This window comes from Lathyrus oleraceus, chromosome 1 (genome assembly GCF_024323335.1).
Source record: "Lathyrus oleraceus cultivar Zhongwan6 chromosome 1, CAAS_Psat_ZW6_1.0, whole genome shotgun sequence".
In the NCBI taxonomy this organism is placed as follows: Eukaryota; Viridiplantae; Streptophyta; class Magnoliopsida; order Fabales; family Fabaceae; genus Lathyrus; species Lathyrus oleraceus.
The window spans coordinates 457,157,571-457,177,240 of record NC_066579.1 but is presented as its reverse complement, the minus strand read 5'-3'; positions in this window follow the sequence as shown (position 1 = coordinate 457,177,240).

Here is a 19,670-nt window from a genome sequence, read left to right as displayed (position 1 = left end):
GCAACTTCATAGTCTTCTTCTTAATCTTCCCCATGTATCAGATGAAATAATCCTTTGAATGGCTCAGAATAAGTCATTAGTCACAGGTTCATAATAACAATTGCATCAAGACCATGTAGCAGATGAACTCAAGTGGATTCCAATACTTGCATCAGATGAAAGTTCAATTCGCAATGACTGGCTTCAGAAAAGTTGGCATTGGCCAAGCCCTTTTTGCATAAGGAATGTTGCCTAATTCTAAGTCCAATGTCTCAGATCAAATCCAACAGTCCACACAAATCCTTTTTTAGGGTTTTTTTGTTATTATGTACATTAAGGTCAAAAGGCCATAAACACAAACAAAATACACAAACAAGTATAATACAATCACAATATATGGCTCAAGTGAGCAAAGTGAAAATGGCATTAAAATAAACAAGTTAAATGGTATGAATAATGGCAAATGATAAATGACTTGAATTTAAAGTGCATAAGGTAAATGACTTGAAATTAAGAGTTAGTCAAATGTTAGTTGATTAGAAGTTAGTATTGCTTTTGCTTTTCGATGTTTAAGTTATTCTTTGGAGAACACTCAACCCTCTATTCACAAGCATGAATCCTTGAGCCAAGTCATCTTCCAAAGGAAGGAAAAAAGGCCAAGTTTCCACAAAATACCATGAAAGGGGGGAGACTTACAATCTCACTCACTAGAATGATATGCTTTTGGGTCAAAATTTAGCGTTATGTTAAGCAATCGTAATTGGAATTATGTAGAAGTCACAACTATCTGAGGTCGGTGTAGCGGTGTATTCGTCGCTATATGATCTATTGGTTAAATCATAAGCAAAGTATACAATGAATTCGAGTCGCCACCGCACTTTTATTTATCCTAAGGACTGGTTAAAAAGCGAACAAAAACCTAAGAAGTTTTACACGTAGAAAACTAATGAAAAAGATCAGAGATCTGGATAAGGGGTAAATTACGCAATGGAAAGGTGTTAGGCACCCATCACGTCCTAGGTACTCCTAGGGAGCCCTTTTCACACTTGTTGTATATAAAAATGTTTATTTGGTTTGACATATTGTGCAAACATGAATGGGATGATGAGAAAAGAATGTACAAGTTAATTATTTTTGTGTTCGAACGGATGAACCCGTTGCCTACGTACCTTCCATCAAAGGTAAGGATCAAAACGCCGTAGTTCGGCTAAAAGATTTCCCAAAATTAGTGAGTTCAATTTTAAAACACAAGAGCACTAAGGCTTTTCATTACCAATGGGAGAAAACTCAACCAACATCAACAATCCACCATGCGAGGACGGCTTCAACATACTAGTGAGGGGTTAACCCTATAATAAGTATGGAAGACTTACAATCAACTCACTAAGGATAAGGTAAGGTTTACATCAACCACTATGGTAATTAAAACCTACGGCTAATGTATGAAAACATATTAACAATGGACAAAGCCAAAACAATTGAATGGGTGAAGTTAATTGGTTATGATTATTCACAAAATATGGTCAAGGTATGATTAAGATTGATTCAAAGAAGTGTTATGAAATGTGAAGTTTGAAAAATCAAGGACTTAAGGTCCAAGTTTCTAATTTGAAAAGAGGTGAAAATGTTTGCACAACAAGTCAAAGTTTTTTTTTGAAAGCAAAGTGTGAAAAAGTTTAGGACAAAGAGAGTATGGATGATGGAATGTAAAACTTCTTATAAAGGTTCACCTCTTGAAATTATATAGAAGATGATTCAAGTGTGTCCTTAGGAATGAGGCAACAAAGCGAGTAAAAATAAAGCAAGGTGATACCGGATGCCATCAATGGTCTTATACCAATCTCACAAAAGCAAAAAGCGAATGTCGGATACCAATAAATGGATTTACACCAACCTCCTAAAGTAAAACAATGATACCGGATGCCATCAATGGTCTTATACCAATCTCACAAAAGCAAAAGCGGATGTCGGATACCAATAAATGGGTTTACACCAACCTCCTAAGATAAAACAAAACTTGGATGTCGGATGCCAATCTATCTGGACTTATACCAACCTCCAAAGTATGGTCATAGGAATACAAATGCCACATCACAGGGACTTACAATTGCATCCTCTCATACAACAAACAAGAGCAAAGAAGATATGAGTGACCAGTGAGGTCTTACACTCTATCCTTCCATATCATGGGAACAAAAGCCAATCAACATGGACTTACAATTGTCCTCAATGGGAAAACGTTAATGTTACAAGGATATGCAATAATGATCATACAAGAATTAACAATCAATAGTGATGAATGCACAATGGCAAGTAAGCATGTACAAATGCAATAATCAATTAAGCAAACAAAATCATTTATCACCCACTATAACCAAACAAGGAGGCTCAATCAAAGGGTTTGACTTAAAAGTCCACTGGAATGGGTAAATGCGCTCTTAACCTTGCCATTGAGGGGCTAAGGTGAAGCAGATGAAAGGATGTGAGGGGTGTGCCTCATCACTCTTATCCCTGGTCAGGGAGAGTATTGAATATCAGAAGGTGTGGGAGTTCAGAAAGATGAAACTCTCTCCACAAATTAGACTCGATAGATCTTGGGTTTGGATCTCAATGCTACAACCATGTAATGGGAGCAAGGAGAAGACACACAGAATAGTGGGAGATAGGCTACATATCTCTTATATCCACCAATTGCCTTATTTAAAGGACTTTTCCTGCTTAGGACAAACATAAACAATCACAAACATCGCCTCTTAAGGAGGACTTCAGACAGTTGCCTGGCTAAATAACAAGCCAGGTCTTCCAGACTACATGGAGACAAGAGAGTCTACCTCAATGCAAATGCTATACAAGCAAAGCAATGCAAGTTCTTAAGAGAACTGAGCAACTAAAAGGGTACCTGAAATCAATCAAATATAATCAGCATCCCAGCATAACTCAAAACAACAACATAATGATCAACAAACAATGTACAATCAAACAATAATGTGCATAGCACAAAGCTCAAGTGAACCAAGCACCCTACAACACAAACAAGTTAGTTCACAATAGTCAAATGAAACAATTCAACTTGCATTAATTCCTTTTAAGCACTTTGCTTCTTAACCTGAAAAGTCAAAGTCAAACTCAAACATGAGTAACAAGACCACTAGGACAAGCCTAGGGTCCAAAGGATGGAAAAAAGTTAAAACAGCAAGTGAAACATGATCATAACCAAGATAATTCAAATAAGAAGAGATCCCAATTGGTCCCATATCCAAACTATGCACTAAATTTATTTCATGCACAAATTAAGTCAAAGTGAGCAAAGTTGAATCACATATGCACAACCAGAATGATTACATCCAAACAAATATCAAAACAGCTCAATAAATTCTACAAGAATTATATCCTAAACAGAACATATCCAATGAGCTACACATCAATTTTCATGCCATTTGGATAAAAGGAAGTAAGGGAATTAAATCAACATGTCAAGACATACAAAAACACAACCAAATTAGGTCACCAAAATGTACACCAACTTCAATCAATGGTAAAACAGTGATATCACATGGGAAATGAATGGGACCAAAGCAAAAATGGAGTTTAACATGTTAAGAAACACTACACCAATTTTCACATTCATAGGATAAGGGATGAGTATTTAACAAGACATGTAAATTTGTCACTCAAGAAGCAATCCAAAAATGCTAAACAGCAATCAAAAATCCAAATCAAATAGAAAATGGATCAATTAAATCCACAAAAAATCATGGTGAAACTAGACATATAAAAGTCACCTCATGCAAAAATCAGGGCCATAGGCCTAGTATAAGCATGGAAAAATAAATCATGAACTCAGCATAGCATAGTGTGACACATATTGTCACACTCAAAAAGAATTAATCATATCTATCAAACCAGAGATCCAAAAATCACAAATTATACATCAAAATCTCCAGGCATGAGTCAAGAATCATCATATGAAATTTCATTCAATTTGGAGCTAACATGATTATTTGGTGATTAAAATGGTAAAACATATGAATATAGCATACATGACAAGAATCAATATACAAATCCAAAATTCTACCAGGCACAACTTGCACTACTATGCCTAAAAAATTCTAGAGAAAATTTGGGATCTAACAAAAAAAATCCCATCTAATTTGGATTAAATTGAATTTTATATGATTTTTTAAGATTTGTTGTATTATTGAGATAATTATTTAAATGACTTAATGGATTAATTGATTAATTTAATACTCGGATGGCATTTCCGTAAATACCAAAACCAAGCCAAAATGCACAGTATCTCATTAATGTGCTGGCAGCGTTTCATTGGACAGTTTCTGGCGGCAAACACGTTTTCAAATTGGCACGGTACAGAAGCAGATCAAAACGCGATTTCCAGAATTTCCTGAAGCTTTTCACGTGTTCATCTTCGCTCACCATCTCCAGCTTCGGTTATGAGCTTTTCTCGACCAAAATGAACAAACTATATACCGTCGTGACCGTCTCTCCATGTAGGTTACGGATATGGCAACGCTTTTGTCTAAAGGTTAACGTGCAAAAAGATCTAATCGAAAGAAGTTTTGTCATGCAAACTTTAATCTCAAATATCTTGATAATTAGTGGATGAAATTAAACGATTCAAGCACCAAAATACTCTACATTCAACGCACTACATAAGCCATATCTTGATTTCACGAATTAAAGATTTCGAAAATTCACCTTTTTGAAGTGCAGTTGGAGATTCAGCGTGTTATTGGCCTTGATCAATGCAAACAGATCGCGATTGATGATGTATGAGGTGAATGATGAAGAATTATGAGCTCAAAGATGCACGAGGAAGTGGATTTTTGCAGCTGCCATGTGAGAACTCAAGCTTGCAACAGTATGAATTGGCCATGATTTTGCTTCAATCTCCACAAACAGTAATCCTACAAGACCTGCAGATGAAGAATTGATAGAGAAAATGCACGAACAATGGTGAATTTTTGGAGAATTGATGAAAAAGTGTATGTGAAAAATTTGAGAAAAGTGAGAGAATTTGAGAGTTTTTTGTGATGAATCTGAAAAAGTGATTATGGATTTGAGTTTCTGTTAGAATTAAGCTTATATACTTCAAGTTAATCCAGCTCATAATCATGATTAGCCAATTTTTGATGATTAGTGAAATATGCTTATTTGTGCAATTTGGCCTTTTTGCCCTTGGATGGTTAGAAGCAATGTAACGGTGATTTTTCACTTTGAACAAGTCACAAATCTCATTTGGAAGCTATTGGAATTGGTCCCATGTCAAAATTCCATGTAATTTGAGTTTTGGACCATTTTGCCCTTGGTTTTTAATTGGTACACTTGAAAAATGACCTTTTTATTTGAAGGTTTTTGGCAAAATGTGATGATGGATTATGAAAGTACATGTTAAATGGGATTTGCTCAAAGAAGAACCATCCAATTTGGCCATTCCATGTGAAAGTTATGCCACTTTGAATTTGAGCATTTTCTGAAATTGATCTGACCATATCTTGCCAACCACACATGGGAATTGAGTGTTCTTGGACTTTTTGGAATGGTGAGAACAAGATATTCAACTTTCATGTTGGACAAAATTTCATTTGAAGCTTGTATGATGAAGTAATTTTGGGGAGCATAACTTTCCATTTTTGGCAGGTGAGAATTACAGGTCATTTCCATTTTGGGAAACTTTTTGTCTGACTTCAAATATTTCAACCTTGATCTTTGAAATACCAAATGAAGCTTATATGGACATGAATGAGGCATTTCCAACCATCTCACACCTTCCAATCTCTGATTAAATGTGCAGTTGACCACAATTGACTTTTCTAGGGTTTTGGTTGACTGATGAATGTTCTGATGAATTCCAAGCCTCTTTCAATTGAGATCTTGATTCCAAATGATATCACAAGTTATATGAACTCTTTATGAATGATCATGGTGTCCAAATTCTTCAAGAATGGCCATCATCCAGCTCAATGGCTGATTTTGACTGCTTTAACTGATGATTGCTTCAGCTGCAAGTAACATGGTTAGATGACAATATTTTTGTACTTTTGGTTAGTAAACATATGAAAAGCAATGACATACAAATGCAATACATGCTTGGTGATCAAGAACCACACTCACAAGATAACCCACCCGCTAGGAGGGAAGCAAAGATGCACAAATGATCCTTGAGGCAATGATATGATATGATATGAGCCATGAGGGATCTTAGGGCAAAAATTGGGGTCTTACAGATGCCCCTATTTAAGGTCATTCTAGCCGGAGAAGCGAAGTTTAGAAATCTTCATCTCGACGCGGTAGAATGGGCTTAAATAATAGTAATGAGACAAATTTTTGGTCCCTAAGAGACCTCATGATGCAGATGTATGCATGTAAAAGACACAAACTCTGTGGGGAATATGATTCACACAAAAGAAAAGACGATCCATCGGAGTAGTACACTCACCAGGAACATAGACTCTAACAAGACTCTCATGGGGATTCCTTATTGGGGATAATAAAAGAAAAAGAATGCATGAGCAGGACACGACTTCGAGTTGAGGAAAACAAGATTGACACAACGTGCGCAAGGCACGACTCTGATTAGGGAATAACAGAGATCAGACTGGAGACCTCACTGGGGAAGTAAAGGACTCACACCGGGGAAAGAAGCAATTCCAAAGGGAAACATTTCCATTGGAAAAGACTCAAGCTGACTTAAAAAATGCAGGTACTGGGAATACCACCAATACAACAACACAAATAGAAACACAACTCCGCTGGGGAAATCTAGAAAAAGATTTTCCAGGGGAAGCCAAAGGATGAGACGTCACCGGTATAAGGGCAACAAACTCAGGAAGAATGAATATCTAAGACCGGTATAAGGGTGAGAGATATCAATCAACCAAACATCTGAGAAGGACCTGAAAAAGGTACACAAACTCAGGAAAATCTGACTCCGCAGGGGACCAAGGTCATAATAGGGAGCAGAAAGGAAGGAACACCAGAGATACCGAGGTATATAATAGGTGACCGACCGAAACGTGAATTGGTATATATGCCAAAACACTCATCATCCTGAAGAAAGTTGAAAAAAAAACAGACTTGTTTATAGGATGGATATTCAATTCCACAAGGAATATGAATCTTACTCTGCGGAGAAAACAATCAAAGGATTGACCCAAGAGTGCATGAGACATATTATTCATTACCGGCAGACCGTGAATAATGTACTCGAAAATGAAGAGACAACAGAGATACCGGAGTATATAATAGGTGACTTATCAAAGATGTGAATTGGTATATATGCCAAAACACTCATCATCTGAAAGGAGGGCTTGAAAAAGCAAATCGACTTACAGGATGGACATTCGAACCCACAACGGGAAAAACGAATCTTACTCAAATGGGGACACAAACCCAAAGAGTGCTTGAGATATAATATCCATTACCGTCAGAACGTGGATAGAATACTCGCATGAGATCTTTTATCTATTACCGGCAGACCGTAGATAGTACACTCGCATGGTAGGAAACACCAAGGATACCGAGGTATATAATAGGTGATCTACCGAAAACGTGAATTGGTATATATGCCAAGACACAAACTGGTTAAAGGATGGATATTCGATTCTACAAAGAATACGAATCTTACTCTACTGGGGAAGATCAACAAAGGATTCCAACCAAAGAGTGAAAGAGACATATTATTCATTACCGGCAGACCGTGAATAACATACTCAACAGGAAAAGACACCAGAGATACTGAAGTGTATAATAGGTGACTAGCCAAAAAAAAAAGAGACAATCGATACCAAGCATCCGGGTAAACGAAAGACAACTCAAAGGGGATAAATTTCAAGCATCCGACAATTATCCAACAAATATTCGACTCCGCAAAGGGAAATAACGAATCTTACTCGACAAGGGAAACACAAAAGGCTTCGACTGAAGAGTACATGAGATATATTATCCATTACCGTCAGAACGTGGATAACACACTCGTATGGAAGATTATCCACAACCGGTATAAGGGTTAACAAAGGATAAATCGACCGAAAAGAAAGGCATCGGGATACCAAAACTAGGTATATAATGATGACCAATCAAAAGGAGCAACAATCATTACCGAGCAAACGGGTAAATGAAAGGCGATCCGCTGGGAATGAATTGCGAGCATCCGGCAATTATCCACAGGGACTGGCTGGGGATACATTGATAAACAGTCAATGATCCGGGGAACAAATCACTAGCAAACGGTGAAAAGACCCACTGGCAACTTCAAAAGGGATAACATTGCGAGCACACGGCAATGATCCAGAAGACAACTTGCTGGGGATAAATTGCTAGCATACGGCAATTATCCACAAGCAAAAGGAATATCAACATCGAACAACGAATGAAGATAACCACAAAGAGTAACTGTCATCGGTTAGGATGAACAACCAGGTTAACTCTGCAAAGGAGAAATTAGGGTTTATAACTACCGAATACGGGGTAGAATACCAAAATATGGCTGAGGAAACAAGAGGTTAACACTACCGACTACTGGGTAGAAACCAAACTCAGCTGGGATAAAATTGCTAGCAACCGGCAATTATCCACTCGTACCATAAGGCATAAACTCCGATGGGGAGAACAATCACATGATGGGATTTATAACTACCGAATACGGGATAGAAGACCACAAACTCCACTGGGGATAAAAATCACCACAGGGAAACGCAAACTCTGTTTGGGATAAAAAACCACAACAACAGAAAATCCACCAACAACCAGAACGAACCACAAAGGTTACCTCTGCTAGGGGAAAAGAGATAGGACTTATAACTACCGAATACGGGGTAGTAGCCATATTCTGGTGGGAATAACCACAAATTAGGGTTTACATCTACCGAATACTGGGTAGAATACCAACAACTCCACGTGGGGATGGGACGAATCACAGATCCGCACGGGAAACAAAATAAGGTTTATAACAAACCGCAAACTGCTGGGGAGCAGGCAAATAGGATTTACGACTACCGACTACTGGGTAGAAGATCAACAACTCTTGCTTGAGGAATAAAAGGTATATAACCACCAATTCCGCCAAGAAGCAAGGAACATAGGACTTACAACTACCGGTATAAGGGTAGAGGCCCAAAAAAAACTCCGCTGGGGATAAATGAAATGATGCCGGTTACTGGGCAAACCATTCATTTCTTCCACAGGGAAGCACAAGAAGCAGCTGACAAAACGCCAATTCGGGAACGATCCGAAAAGACAGACTGAATCAAGACTCGTCCTAATGAGGATATAACTCAAATAGGAACATCCATCCCAATATATATGTTGGGAGGAAACGGAAGAAACCGTCATCCACGAGGAAATATCTCAGTGGGGAACTGCAGAAGGAAAGACAGACACTTTCTGCTTATAGGGTTGACTCTACATGGAGAGATTAAACACCCGACATCTGCTTAGGAAGATCCATAAAGATCTATATCACCATAGCAGGGAATAACAAACAAAGGATATATGGCGAAAATGCAACATGAATATCTGAATGTTTATGAATATGCATGAATATGCGTGATTTATGTTTGATGAATGCTGACAAAACAGACATTTCTAACACAACAAGTTCCAGGAATCAAACACCCGGTATTATACTTCCAGGGGAAACCACCTGGAAAGCCAATCTGCTGGAGATCCTCATGCTCTAAAGCAAAGATCTATGGGTACTGCTGGGAAGCAGAGGCAAGAGAATCAGCAAAACAACCCAGACAGGGTACAGAAAGTCACAACAGGCAAAACTGCCACCAAGACCAATCTGTAGGGGATCAGGAGAATCCTGAGGGTATCTGCAGGGGATCTCAACATCAACTGAGAAACAAAAATTCATGGCTCAACCGAGAACTGTTGCAAAAGCAACTCCAAACAACTCTGGGGAACAACCCACTGAAGGAGAATCATCCAAGTAGAATCTAACTGCACAAGCAACTCTACCGGGGAAAACTGTCAGCTACTCTTTTTTGGGAACAACCCACTGAGGGAGCAAGCACCACACAAGTAGATTCTGCAACAAGCCACTCTACTCGGGGAGAGCACACATCTGATGGATCACATAAGTAGATTCTGCAATAACCACTCTACTGAGGATCAAAAATAATCAGGAAATCAATCCAATCTGGGACGCTAGAGCCACCATCCGACCTACTGGGGATTGAGATAGCTTTCAACAGGCATAAACTGCCACAACAACCATTCTGCAGACTAAGCTGGGAAATGGAAAGCAATCATGCTGAGGAGAAACACAACAACTCCGCTGGCGACTGCACTGGGAAGAGACTACTGCTGGAGAAGAAACGCGAAGTCTTCAACAACATCTCTGCTCACGCGTATACTGGGGAACAAACCCACCAATAGCTATGCTTGCGACAATGCTAAGGAAAGCGGTAAGGTACCGGAATATCAATCCACCAACTACTGAATCTACCACAAGGGGAGCAACCATGCTGGGGAGATTATTGCTGGAGAAGAAACTGAGTCTTCAACAACCACCTCTGCTTGGGGAACAACCCCAACAACAAAGCGGGAGAAAGAGGATACAACCAAATGCCAGGAATATGAACAACTGTCTTACCTGTTGGGAATCATACCACCCTCGGGAGAGCACTGAGACATCCCTGAGCATCCTTTTGTCATTGTGAATATTCACTTTGTTTAAAACAACAATTTGAAAAAAAATTATTTGTTTAAAACAATGACATTTTATCAATTAAAACATGCAAAACCTTTGTTGAATTGAAACAAATAAGAGTGCAAATAATTGGATAAAGCTCAAATTTATTTGATGGAATGGTAGTCTGCAAATGGCAAGACTCCATAGATCTGTACAAATTTGAAATCAGTGATATATATTGGAAGAGGGCTACATTGAACATAATGATCCTTTCTCTACCAATTTGAATCTCGATGTATGCGAAGCTTCAGTTGACGACGAATCGAGAATCTTCTGACGAAAAGACAGCTGGTGACCAGAAAGTCTTGTCAGGATGCAGGTACTTACCGAATCCCTAATTTTTGCCTAGATTGCCCCAGGGTGAGGTACTCAATCTAGCGGGATGCAAATATACTCTTTTTTAAGTCTCTAATTTTTGCCTGGATTACCCTTGCGGGTTCTCCACCGAGACGCTCATTTTTGCCTAAGCCGCCCTTTCGGGTTTTCAACTTAGCGAGTTATTCTGTTTTTCATTTGCATATACTTCCTTTTTTTTAGGCAAAGTATTTCTTGACTGCATCTGAATTCACAGGACGAGTGAAATCCTCCCCATCCATTGTTGTAAGCATCAAAGCTCCGCCTGAAAAGGCTCTCTTAACAACATATGGACCCTCATAGTTTGGAGTCCACTTGCCCCTGGAATCGGGCACGAAAGATAAAACTTTCTTGAGCACGAGATCACCTTCTCGGAACACACGAGGCTTGACCTTCTTATCGAATGTTTTCTTCATTCTCGGTTGATATAACTGACCATGGCACATGGCAGTTAGTTGCTTCTCTTCAATCAGATTCAACTGGTCATAACGACTCTGAATCCATTCAGCATCAGTCAACTAGGGACTTGAGGGGATACTTTTTCTTTTTTCCTTTGAAAAAATTTGAAATTTTTTTCCTGATTTTTGATTTTTCATCTTTTTCACCCTCTTTTTTTTTTGATTGCATTTGCAATGCCCCAGTTTGACTGTTGCGCTGATTCTCATGATACAGCTGAATGAGCTTCTCTTTGTGCTCTAGAAAGTCGGGTAATCTCATCAGGAATCCCCTTCAACATCATCTTCCTCGGCTTCGAATACAAAGAATTCAAGATTGGGAGATGGCGTTGGATCATTATGTTCAATGGGTTTAGAAATCCCTGCATAATGATTCTGGATAACGAAAAGCTATTGAATTTAAACAAGCAAATCATTTATGCAGATGAAAAAGCTGTTTTATTTGTTTTTCAGGGTTTTTTGTGATCACTGATTTCATGCAAAAAAAAAAGCAAAAAGTGAAAACAAATGGAAAAACAAATGTTTAACAATGCATTAATTGAATGAAAACATCATTGTATTAAATGTTGCCAACAATGTCATCACTTCTCCTTTTGGCATGGGAGAAGGGTTTTGAACAAAGTGAACAAATCACGTTGACTTATGAATGACCGTAGGAACATCCACAGCGACCCAATCGTGGGAGACACCACCAGGTATGATGAAATTGTTCAGATCTCCTGCATCCTCTTCCAAGATGGCAGCAGCTTTTTCAGGTTGGTCAGCACGGATGAATCCTCCACTCTTGAACAAACCATGCTCATTGAATGTCCAGAACAGTAGCCAATGCCAGCCCGGGATCAGTTAACCAGGAATAAATCCATCAAAAGCACTTGGTCTGGAAAATTCCCCCTCTGAGTTCACAACTCTCTTGCTCAAGATAATCCATCACTCTGGCAGAGATTGGCTCTGGTATAGTACCGGGAAGTGCGTCTTCAAAATAAATGAAGATCGCAGGGTCAGACCATAGGATGGGAGACCGGAACAAAACACCCGCTTATGCAAATGATGCATGAAGTGTTTGTGCATATGCTTGTTTTTTATTTCAAAGGAACTCGAGGGTTTTATTTGCAACTTTTGAAATATTTAAGCATTTTGATCGTATATGAGAATATCTCATCAGATATATCAGGTGAAAAAATTTCCCGGTTTTTTCCATGTTTGAAATTTTTTGCAAATAAACTCCTTTGAGTTCCTTGAAAATTTTCTTTTTTCTGATGACATGGATGTAGATGAATGCGTGAATGTATGAATGCAACAATCATACTCAAGGATCAAGCAAAGCACACCAAACAAAGGTCGTGGGAAAGCTCATTGTATCCCTAATATCAATAATCCATTTTGGTGGATTTAGGTTTTCACCTTATCGACACCCAAGTTCCATTGATATTAACGGTACATGAACCCGCTCTAACATCCTTAATATCGATCATCCATTTTGGTAGATTTAGGTTTTACACCTTATCGATACCCAAGTTCCATTGATATTAACGAGGTTTGAACGACTCAACCACGAATCACGGGTTTGCTGAGAGTCACGAGCATGGAGTCTTGGTTAAGAACCACCCAAAGGGAGTGTACTAGGGTTTAAACCTGCCAGACATGTTCTACCAGAGGTTCCCATAATCATCGTCCCATCTCTCGGATATTATCGGAGGAACGAATACTCGTATTCCAAAAACATTCTCAAGAGAGACTCTTATGAGTGTAGTATCGCGTAACAATCGCATCAGATCTTACATCTGAACGACCTCCGCACTACGTCCTAAAAATAGGCCAAGATGGGTTTGGTAAACTAAGGTCCTTGGCTTCTAAGGCACATGATTGAACGAATAATGCCTAACCACAAATAACTTGTGTGACATTATCAATCCAACATGACCTCCACCAAGTGAATGGACTCGCAAGTCAACTGGCTAAGGAATACTCCACACCAGTCAACAAGACTACGCCATTCTCCTATCCTAGAGTGCACTCGAGTTCGGGTATAGAACTCATCTCACAGAGATCACCAAAGCAAACAGCAATTGTATATCAAGCAATTCAAACATTAAAATCAATACAGTTACCCCAAATTGTACAAAAGTATGTCAAATAACACATAAACAAATGTCATACAACAAGGGTGAAAAGTAGGCAATACCACCAGGGAAGGTTTTCTATTATCCCCAGCAGAGTCGCCACTTTTCTGTAGCGGTGTATTCGTCGCTATATGATCTATTGGTTAAATCATAAGCAAAGTATACAATGAATTCGAGTCGCCACCGCACTTTTATTTATCCTAAGGACTGGTTAAAAAGCGAACAAAAACCTAAGAAGTTTTACACGTAGAAAACTAATGAAAAAGATCAGAGATCTGGATAAGGGGTAAATTACGCAATGGGAAGGTGTTAGGCACCCATCACGTCCTAGGTACTCCTAGGGAGCCCTTTTCACACTTGTTGTATATAAAAATGTTTATTTGGTTTGACATATTGTGCAAACATGAATGGGATGATGAGAAAAGAATGTACAAGTTAATTATTTTTGTGTTCGAACGGATGAACCCGTTGCCTACGTACCTTCCATCAAAGGTAAGGATCAAAACGCCGTAGTTCGGCTAAAAGATTTCCAAAAATTAGTGAGTTCAATTTTAAAACACAAGAGCATTAAGGCTTTTCATTACCAATGGGAGAAAACTCAACCAACATCAACAATCCACCATGCGAGGACGACTTCAACATACTAGTGAGGGGTTAACCCTATAATAAGTATGGAAGACTTACAATCAACTCACTAAGGATAAGGTAAGGTTTACATCAACCACTATGGTAATTAAAACCTACGGCTAATGTATGAAAACATATTAACAATGGACAAAGCCAAAACAATTGAATGGGTGAAGTTAATTGGTTATGATTATTCACAAAATATGGTCAAGGTATGATTAAGATTGATTCAAAGAAGTGTTATGAAATGTGAAGTTTGAAAAATCAAGGACTTAAGGTCCAAGTTTCTAATTTGAAAAGAGGTGAAAATGTTTGTACAACAAGTCAAAGTTTTTTTTTGAAAGCAAAGTGTGAAAAAGTTTAGGACAAAGAGAGTATGGATGATGGAATGTAAAACTTCTTATAAAGGTTCACCTCTTGAAATCATATAGAAGATGATTCAAGTGTGTCCTTAGGAATGAGGCAACAAAGCGAATAAAAATAAAGCAAGGTGATACCGGATGCCATCAATGGTCTTATACCAATCTCACAAAAGCAAAAAGCGGATGTCGGATACCAATAAATGGATTTACACCAACCTCCTAAAGTAAAACAATGATACCGGATGCCATCAATGGTCTTATACCAATCTCACAAAAGCAAAAGCGGATGTCGGATACCAATAAATGGGTTTACACCAACCTCCTAAGATAAAACAAAACTTGGATGTCGGATGCCAATCTATCTGGACTTATACCAACCTCCAAAGTATGGTCATAGGAATACAAATGCCACATCACAGGGACTTACAATTGCATCCTCTCATACAACAAACAAGAGCAAAGAAGATATGAGTGACCAGTGAGGTCTTACACTCTATCCTTCCATATCATGGGAACAAAAGCCAATCAACATGGACTTACAATTGTCCTCAATGGGAAAACGTTAATGTTACAAGGATATGCAATAATGATCATACAAGAATTAACAATCAATAGTGATGAATGCACAATGGCAAGTAAGCATGTACAAATGCAATAATCAATCAAGCAAACAAAATCATTTATCACCCACTATAACCAAACAAGGAGGCTCAATCAAAGGGTTTGACTTAAAAGTCCACTGGAATGGGTAAATGCGCTCTTAACCTTGCCATTGAGGGGCTAAGGTGAAGCAGATGAAAGGATGTGAGGGGTGTGCCTCATCACTCTTATCCCTGGTCAGGGAGAGTATTGAATATCAGAAGGTGTGGGAGTTCAGAAAGATGGAACTCTCTCCACAAATTAGACTCGATAGATCTTGGGTTTGGATCTCAATGCTACAACCATGTAATGGGAGCAAGGAGAAGACACACAGAATAGTGGGAGATATATCTCTTATATCCACCAATTGCCTTATTTAAAGGACTTTTCCTGCTTAGGACAAACATAAACAATCACAAACATCGCCTCTTAAGGAGGACTTCAGACAGTTGCCTGGCTAAATAACAAGCCAGGTCTTCCAGACTACATGGAGACAAGAGAGTCTACCTCAATGCAAATGCTATACAAGCAAAGCAATGCAAGTTCTTAAGAGAACTGAGCAACTAAAAGGGTACCTGAAATCAATCAAATATAATCAGCATCCCAGCATAACTCAAAACAACAACATAATGATCAACAAACAATGTACAATCAAACAATAATGTGCATAGCACAAAGCTCAAGTGAACCAAGCACCCTACAACACAAATAAGTTAGTTCACAATAGTCAAATGAAACAATTCAACTTGCATTAATTCCTTTTAAGCACTTTGCTTCTTAACCTGAAAAGTCAAAGTCAAACTTAAACATGAGTAACAAGACCACTAGGACAAGCCTAGGGTCCAAAGGATGGAAAAAAGTTAAAACAGCAAGTGAAACATGATCATAACCAAGATAATTCAAATAAGAAGAGATCCCAATTGGTCCCATATCCAAACTATGCACTAAATTTATTTCATGCACAAATTAAGTCAAAGTGAGCAAAGTTGAATCACATATGCACAACTAGAATGATTACATCCAAACAAATATCAAAACAGCTCAATAAATTCTACAAGAATTATATCCTAAACAGAACATATTCAATGAGCTACACATCAATTTTCATGCCATTTGGATAAAAGGAAGTAAGGGAATTAAATCAACATGTCAAGACATACAAAAACACAACCAAATTAGGTCACCAAAATGTACACCAACTTCAATCAATGGTAAAACAGTGATATCACATGGGAAATGAATGGGACCAAAGCAAAAATGGAGTTTAACATGTTAAGAAACACTACACCAATTTTCACATTCATAGGATAAGGGATGAGTATTTAACAAGACATGTAAATTTGTCACTCAAGAAGCAATCCAAAAATGCTAAACAGCAATCAAAAATCCAAATCAAATAGAAAATGGATCAATTAAATCCACAAAAAATCATGGTGAAACTAGACATATAAAAGTCACCTCATGCAAAAAATCAGGGCCATAGGCCTAGTATAAGCATGGAAAAATAAATCATGAACTCAGCATAGCATAGTGTGACACATATTGTCACACTCAAAAAGAATTAATCATATCTATCAAACCAGAGATCCAAAAATCACAAATTATACATCAAAATCTCCAGGCATGAGTCAAGAATCATCATATGAAATTTCATTCAATTTGGAGCTAACATGATTATTTGGTGATTAAAATGGTAAAACATATGAATATAGCATACATGACAAGAATCAATATACAAATCCAAAATTCTACCAGGCACAACTTGCACTACTATGCCTAAAAAATTCTAGAGAAAATTTGGGATCTAACAAAAAAAAATCCCATCTAATTTGGATTAAATTGAATTTTATATGATTTTTTAAGATTTGTTGTATTATTGAGATAATTATTTAAATGACTTAATGGATTAATTGATTAATTTAATACTCGGATGGCATTTCCGTAAATACCAAAACCAAGCCAAAATGCACAGTATCTCATTAATGTGCTGGCAGCGTTTCATTGGACAGTTTCTGGCGGCAAACACGTTTTCAAATTGGCACGGTACAGAAGCAGATCAAAACGCGATTTCCAGAATTTCCTGAAGCTTTTCACGTGTTCATCTTCGCTCACCATCTCCAGCTTCGGTTATGAGCTTTTCTCGACCAAAATGAACAAACTATATACCGTCGTGACCGTCTCTCCATGTAGGTTACGGATATGGCAACGCTTTTGTCTAAAGGTTAACGTGCAAAAAGATCTAATCGAAAGAAGTTTTGTCATGCAAACTTTAATCTCAAATATCTTGATAATTAGTGGATGAAATTAAACGATTCAAGCACCAAAATACTCTACATTCAACGCACTACATAAGCCATATCTTGATTTCACGAATTAAAGATTTCGAAAATTCACCTTCTTGAAGTGCAGTTGGAGATTCAGCGTGTTATTTGCCTTGATCAATGCAAACAGATCGCGATTGATGATGTATGAGGTGAATGATGAAGAATTATGAGCTCAAAGATGCACGAGGAAGTGGATTTTTGCAGCTGCCATGTGAGAACTCAAGCTTGCAACAGTATGAATTGGCCACGATTTTGCTTCAATCTCCACAAACAGTAATCCTACAAGACCTGCAGATGAAGAATTGATAGAGAAAATGCACGAACAATGGTGAATTTTTGGAGAATTGATGAAAAAGTGTATGTGAAAAATTTGAGAAAAGTGAGAGAATTTGAGAGTTTTTTGTGATGAATCTGAAAAAGTGATTATGGATTTGAGTTTCTGTTAGAATTAAGCTTATATACTTCAAGTTAATCCAGCTCATAATCATGATTAGCCAATTTTTGATGATTAGTGAAATATGCTTATTTGTGCAATTTGGCCTTTTTGCCCTTGGATGGTTAGAAGCAATGTAACATTGATTTTTCACTTTGAACAAGTCACAAATCTCATTTGGAAGCTATTGGAATTGGTCCCATGTCAAAATTCCATGTAATTTGAGTTTTGGACCATTTTGCCCTTGGTTTTTAATTGGTACACTTGAAAAATGACCTTTTTATGTGAAGGTTTTTGGCAAAATGTGATGATGGATTATGAAAGTACATGTTAAATGGGATTTGCTCAAAGAAGAACCATCCAATTTGGCCATTCCATGTGAAAGTTATGCCACTTTGAATTTGGGCATTTTCTGAAATTGATCTGACCATATCTTGCCAACCACACATGGGAATTGAGTGTTCTTGGACTTTTTGGAATGGTGAGAACAAGATCTTCAACTTTCATGTTGGACAAAATTTCATTTGAAGCTTTTATGATGAAGTAATTTTGGGGAGCATAACTTTCCATTTTTGGCAGGTGAGAATTACAGGTCATTTCCATTTTGGGAAACTTTTTGTCTGACTTCAAATCTTTCAACCTTGATCTTTGAAATACCAAATGAAGCTTATATGGACATGAATGAGGCATTTCCAACCATCTCACACCTTCCAATCTCTGATTAAATGTGCAGTTGACCACAGTTGACTTTTCTAGGGTTTTGGTTGACTGATGAATGTTCTGATGAATTCCAAGCCTCTTTCAATTGAGATCTTGATTCCAAATGATATCACAAGTTATATGAACTCTTTATGAATGATCATGGTGTCCAAATTCTTCAAGAATGGCCACCATCCAACTCAATGGCTGATTTTGACTGCTTTAACTGATGATTGCTTCAGCTGCAAGTAACATGGTTAGATGATAATATTTTTGTACTTTTGGTTAGTAAACATATGAAAAGCAATGACATACAAATGCAATACATGCTTGGTGATCAAGAACCACACTCACAAGATAACTCACCCACTAGGAGGGAAGCAAAGATGCACAAATGATCCTTGAGGCAATGATATGATATGATATGAGCCATGAGGGATCTTAGGGCAAAAATTGGGGTCTTACAGTCGGGAAATAGAAATTTTAGTGTTAATGCATGTTAGAGATATGGTATTATGAATCATACTCCTAAAACATATCACACTTAAAAGAAAATGGAAAAAGGGTGGACATAATCTCATCCATACTTATATTGGTTTATGAACCAATTAACCTTAGGATATAGAGATATCATAGGTTAATGAAATGGATGGGATAGAAAGGGATTGAAGATGAAGAGGGAGGGGAAATGAGACAAACACAAATTGGTCATGGGAGGATTTTTTACCAAATTAAAATCATTCATCATTTTGGGAGATGAAATGTACATTTCATCAACCCCCTAAATCCAATGATTTTAATCCAACAAAGTCAAATCAACCTTGACCAAGGCCCAAGCAGCATAGTCAAACTCAACAAGTCAATGGAAATAGCTCAACACAAATTATTCATAATTAAACAATTAAAAATCAATTAAAAATGCATTAAATCAAATTATGGTTTATCAAAAAACATAAAACCT